Source organism: Marmota marmota, unplaced genomic scaffold (genome assembly GCF_001458135.2).
Source record: "Marmota marmota marmota unplaced genomic scaffold, marMar, whole genome shotgun sequence".
Classification (NCBI taxonomy): domain Eukaryota; kingdom Metazoa; phylum Chordata; class Mammalia; order Rodentia; family Sciuridae; genus Marmota; species Marmota marmota.
In genome coordinates this window covers 25,349,204-25,355,327 of record NW_026000016.1, presented here as the reverse complement: position 1 = coordinate 25,355,327, position 6,124 = coordinate 25,349,204, and the positions used below count along the sequence as shown (strand labels likewise).

General features: G+C 39.2%; 1 protein-coding gene across 4 annotated transcripts in view; it reads left to right on the top strand.

Annotated features, from left to right (window-relative positions):
* Window positions 1-220: 220 nt before the first annotated feature.
* Window positions 221-6,124, top strand: part of Disp1 (dispatched RND transporter family member 1) — a 195,207-nt gene continuing 189,303 nt past the window's right edge. For 3 of the 4 annotated variants that reach the window (XM_048809325.1, XM_048809329.1, XM_048809323.1), the window contains exons 1-3: window positions 221-335; window positions 783-941; window positions 5,858-6,124. The exon at window positions 5,858-6,124 is cut by the window's right edge. The gene's annotated coding sequence lies outside the window, so the exon portion shown is untranslated. Of the gene's footprint in view, window positions 336-782; window positions 942-5,801 lie in introns of those variants that run through there. The other variant, XM_048809324.1, reaches the window with a different exon arrangement.

Here is a 6,124-nt window from a genome sequence, read left to right as displayed (position 1 = left end):
TTTCCCTGGCAGAAATATCTCTGCTTAGTTTTTATTTTGTTGGGAAGAAAACAAAGTAAGGCTGTGTACCAATCAGACATGTGGAAATGCCCACTGTTTATGCAAAGAGACAAATGGAATTTGAGTTTAAAATTATTAACTTGGTGTTAGGAACCCACCCAAACTTTCAGTTAATGAACATCAGGCCAAGTTTCCTTGTAGTGTTTCTCTTTTACACGTGGAATTTCCATTGGTTTAGGTCTTAAAGAGATCTGAAGCAGAAATATGTGATTATTATGCAATGTGTCCCTGTGGAAATCACGTTTCCTTTGAATTCCACAGGAGAAAGGAGTTGGGTAAGGCACTATTTTTCTTTCTACTTACTAATTTGTTTACTTCAAGAGGATATGAATCAATGTTAAAAATGTTTTTATGTGCTATACAAACCTTTACATTTGGACCAAAATACTGGAGGGTGGGGAGAATTACTGTTTAATAGATGTAGTTTCATTTGGGGAACATGAAAAAGTTCCAGAGATGGATAGCAATGATTGTTGCACAACATTGTCAATGTACTTACTGCCACTGAAGTGCATATTTCGAATGGTTAAAATGGTACTATGATTTGAGTCTTGAATGCCCTGAAAAGGCCCATGTGTTAAAGGCACCCAGCCTGTGGTCCTATTGGGAGGTGGTGGGATTTTTAGGAGGTAGGGATGAGTGGGAGGCAGTTAGGTCATTGGTAGCATACCTTTGAAGAGGATATTGGGACCCCAGTCTCTTCCTCTCTTTTTGCTTTCCAGCCTTCGTGAGATGAACAGGCTTCCTCCACCAGTGCTCCCTGCTACGATGTACTGACTTTCCACAGGCCCAAGGGCAACTGGTTCAAATGACCATGTATCGAAACAACTGAAACTGGAGGCAAAACAAAACTTTTCTTTTTTATATGTTGTTTATCTCAGGTATTTTTTTCTCCCTAACGCAAATTGAATATTTTATGTCATATTTAGTTTACCGCAACAAATAATTAGACCAAAGTATCAAATATCATGTTGTAAAATGTTTCAACTAAATTGAAATATTTCTGGACCAGCTCCCCTTTTAGGAAGGAAACAACATCCTAAATCTAGTAAGATCATCTTTCACTTTGGTCTAAAAGACAGTAGATCACAGAGAATTGAGCTCTTCATAGAGGATATTTTATCATTAGAAACCTGCTGTGGAGTTTGAAATTATTAATCATAGAACACTAGCTGATCTCAGTTCTCACTCAATTTATAACCTGTAATTAATGCAACTTTTCATCAAATGATCACTATAGCCAGAAATAATAGGCTGTTGATTTTGCCACAAATTATTAAGTTATTGCATATGCAAATGAAGAGGATATGTTTTTTTTTTCAGAAAATTTGTCTTAATGAAGGGAAAAACATGAAAGTTATTTATGCAGAAAATTACAAATTATTCAGGTTATATTATTACAAACATCTCAGAAGACTGACTGCTCAACTTGTGCCAGTTACTTTTTCTTTGGTTAAAACTTTTAATTACATTATTGTAATTGTAAATTTTTTATTACTCAGTATTTTTTCTAAAACCACTTTCAATACACAATATTTGCAGGTGCAAGAAGATGTATCAAAGTACATATATATGCAATGTTTACAGGCCATTATGAAGCTGTATCTTAAAAATACCTTTAGGAAAATAAAGATTCAACCAGTTTGCTCAGCTTTAGAAATAGGACTAGAATAGAAATAGGCATTTTAATGAAAAAAAAATCAAAACTAATAAAATGCTTATTAATTAATCAGTTATGTTTAAAAACTTTTAATAATCTCTACATAAGTGCAGGTTAGATAAAAATCTACAGGTCATTAATATAAGATTGCAGTATTCTAATCTGTCTGTTTTATGAAGTAATAACATGTACTGGATAGTCTCAAACCAGCTGGATTTCAACTGTGAGTTCCCAGATACCAGACTTTCTTGTCTAATGGCTTCCATGCTTTTTATTTATTTATTTCATGCACAGTTCATAGATGTCTTTCATCAGCTCCATCTGACATGCACTGCTTCATCTTTCATAGCAACAGGGATTTTGACCAGTCTCCAAGTTAAAATCCCAGAAGATCTATGCATTTTGTGGTTTTGAGTGGGATGATGTTTCTTCTTATTCATAGAAGAAAAAACTTTCCAAATGTGTGACCCAGAGACTTCCTGGATCCTATACATGTCCCCAGTAAACTTAATCCTGTTGCCATTAAATTTTGCTGAGGCCCTAGCACTACTCATCTGTGCCTCTCAAGGAATATGTTCTCAACAAATCAAAAGTATTCTCTAACTAATTTCAGGGAGCTAGTTACATAGAAAAAATTTTAGCAACACCCACAGTGATAGATATTTTAGCTGGGAAGTTGAGCAGCCCAGCTCAGATGCAGCTTGCTTCTTGGCTTAATGAAGGATGCTCTGGCACATCAGGGCCATGATTATTTCCCAGCACCTGCAGAATCCCCAATAAAGAGTAGGTTTCTATAGATCTCTAACATCACATCTCCATTTAAAGTCTGCTGAGAAGGGTCCAGGCATTTCCATTCCTCTTCAGAAAAATCAATGACCACATCCCTTAATGTCTTCAGCTCCTGTGTAGTGCAGAAACCTGGGTCTCCTGATTTAGGACTGGAAGCATAGAAATGGATTCGAAGAATGGCAGGCTCCAGAAACCGAGGATATGGTTTTAGACATAACTGATAATGATATGAGTATTCATGTTGGTGATGAAAAATAAGACAAATGTCCATGTATGAACTAAAAAGACTGTGTAAAGTGAAAATAAGCCTTATAAACAACTAAGCTTCTTGGCTCTGCTAATTAACCCATTTACCTGCCTGAGCTAGTTAGAACTGAAAAAAAAAGGGGGGAAACTTTTCATTAAAATTTTCTCTTATGGTTCAGAATAACATATCTGTGTCTGTTGTCACTCATAAATGTCTCCTGAGTGGTTCTTACCATTCTGTAGTTGGCTGCTGTCATGATATAGATATGGCTAAACTCTGAAGTCCAGGAGGTAGGTGGGAGGAGGCTGAAGAGTAAGTGCTGTGCTAAGGATTTCACAGTAACTTCCCAGGGCACTTCACTTTTTCCACATTAGAGGATCCATTAATTGGGAAGATCAGGAAAGAGGGAGAGAGGGAGGGAGAGGGGGAGAGAGAAAGGATGATTTTATTTTTTTCAAAATTTCTTACAGATTCTATCTCTGTAACTATTGAGCTGTTAGACCTAAAAAAAAAAAAAAAGGAAAAAACCATTATGATTAGCTAACTATTATTTTCTCCTCTGTTGTAATATATGGTTTCCAAAGTCTGTCTTTAGCTTTATTGTCTGCATGATTCTCCTTGCCCACGACATTTGAACAGTAAATCGATCAAACCCCTTGGTAATTGTGGAAGGACTGGGAATAAAATATTGGAAAGATGGAAACTATGATTGGCACCTCTTAGACAATTCTTTTCTTCCCCCTTCTTTCTCTCTTCTCTATCCCTATTTCCTCTTCCTCCCTTCTGTTTTTTTTTTTTTCCTTTTTGCTCAAACAACTTTGGACATTTTGCTTGTACCTAACCCAATTCTAGATTGGCATGACTTTTCTAGGTAAGCATGCAAAGAGAGACCAATTGGAGTTCTGCATGTGAACTCTAAAATCAACACATAAAAGACCCCCCCCACACACACACACCCAATTTGGATGAAGTGTTTACACATGGTCCAGCTTTGCTGTTAGAATGAGTATGTCATTGGCTCAGTGACTATTCAGTTGAGCAGACTGTCTTAAACAAGAATGTGATCTAAATACATTCCTTACAATTATTATGGTCACAAACAGCTGAAATGTTTTGCCTCTCTGGCTAGCCAGATGTAGTGGTGCATGACTGTAATCCCAGTGACTCAGGAGTCTGAGGCAGGAGGATCCTCAGTTCAAAGCAAACCTCAGCAAGTTAGTGAGACCCTGAGCAGCTTAGCAAGACTCTGTCTAAAAATAAAACATAAAAAAGGCTGGGGATGTGGCTCAGTGGTTAGGCACCCCTAGGTTCAATCCCTCGTCAAAAAAAAAAAATTGTGTAGGAAATATACAGGGTTACCTCCTATAATCAAAGAACATGGGTCAGGTTCTATGTCCTTTGCAAAAGGTATTAATAGATCTTTTCTTTAGGGCACTGGTATTTGTATAACTCAGGGGATAATGGAGGTCTCCTCCCTGTGCCACATTTAAAATTCCTGATGAAAAGTCTAAAATTGTCTGATTTAGGTCGTGCCACCTCTGGATGGTAAGGAGTATCCCAATTTAAGCAGCAAAAGTTTAGTATCCTGGGATCCCCCTTAGGCCTGGAGCAAACTATATTAGCTGGTTACTCAAGGATATGGTCACTGGTGCATATATGACCTTCAAGGGGCTGCCTCTATGTATTTCAGCCATTCATATACATTTTTTTTGATGAGCTATAGGGAAATATTTAAGCATCTTGGCAACCCAGTGTACACACTCTCTCACCACAGGCATCACACCAGACTTTTCTTTCCATTCTCTCAGAGACATATCTCCCACTACATGATTCATTTATTTCTTGTACCACCACAAATGGACTGCTAACCTTCCCAATGGGAGAAAACCTGATGCCATGTCCTCCCACTCCATCTAAAGGTGCTGTCATGCCCTCTATGCATAGACTTTTTACATGAGGCCTTTTGCTCCTTTTCTTCTACCATAATCTTACCTCCATATAGTGCAACATATCCTGTTGCTGACAAAAGGGAAAAGAAAATGAAGGCAAAATTATATGATTTTGTTTTAAAAATGAAAAGGGGGTGTTTGATACACAAAAGTGGGTTTACTGAACAGTAGCAGCAAGCAAGAAAACAGTAATAGATGCAATGGTCCTCATTATCCTGGTTGGTAATGAATTCTTCTCTTCTGGGCCTTTCCATGGTTCCTTGCAACCTTGGTTGACACTTCGGTTGTTTTGGATGACTTGCCAAATGAGGCAACGTGACGGGTATGAACTTCCATGATTCTGCCTTTATAGGGTTGTAGAAGGTATCCCTTGCCTTCACTTTTGGGTATGACACTTTGAGAAAGCACCTGCCAAGAGTGAAACACATTCTATTCATAGCATTTTCAGGTTTGTATTTTTGTTTGATGACTAGGACAATCACCCTGGTCACTTTCAGGACTCATTATTTATTCTCTGAAGTGATCCCACTGATTATATGATATGGAGTCTGAAGTCAGAATTCCTTAGCACACGGTACAGCAGTCTTCACCATCTGACCTGGACTCCTCTTACTGTGCTTGTTCTTGCCTCCAGTGTCTTGGACCTTGCAATTTTGACTGTATCTCCGCCCTGCTGGGTGTACAAGCCAAGCTCTCACTCCCCGACATCCTTCTGCTCTGTTCCACTTTGCCTGCCTTTTAATCCTATTCATCCTTTATTTCAGTTTCAACTAAAGTGACTATTCCTAGAAGGCTTTCTCTGCCCACTGTCTACACCTCACCATTCCCTATAGTACTGCCACAGTTCCTCCAATGATTGATGGTTTGGTTGCACTTTTTGCTCATAAACCCGTGTCCCTGTACTAGACCAAGCTTCTGGAGGGACAGTCCACTGTTTGGTTTATTCCATGCGTAGTTCATTGCCTTGAATTTAAGCTCCAAGAGAATTTAGGGTTTTCCTGCATTCACTGTTATAGCCTCAGCATTCACAGCAGTGCCTGGTTGTTGCATAAATGATATATACATAGCATAAACATCTGAATAAATGAAAAAAGAAATAGTGCCTTGTGGTGTGATTAACCTCTGTTTTTGTTTATATCAACTTTCAAGTAGATTGTGAGGACAGAGTTCAGTTCAGTGAGTCATCTCGCTCCTCAGAGGACTTGAGCAGAATGACACGCTTGGTCCTCCTGCTTCGCAGATCGGTTAACTGAAGCACTGGAAACTGCAAGAGCGAGAGAAAAAGGAGCCTTTCGCCGCTCGCCTAGGTCTTCCAGGTCAGGCCGAGGTGCCCTCTCCGCGAAGTCCTTGCCTCGCTCCCACCGAGACGCAGCGGTGCGGGGCCGCGGAGCCGCAGCCCGAGCGGGCAGGGGCGGGACT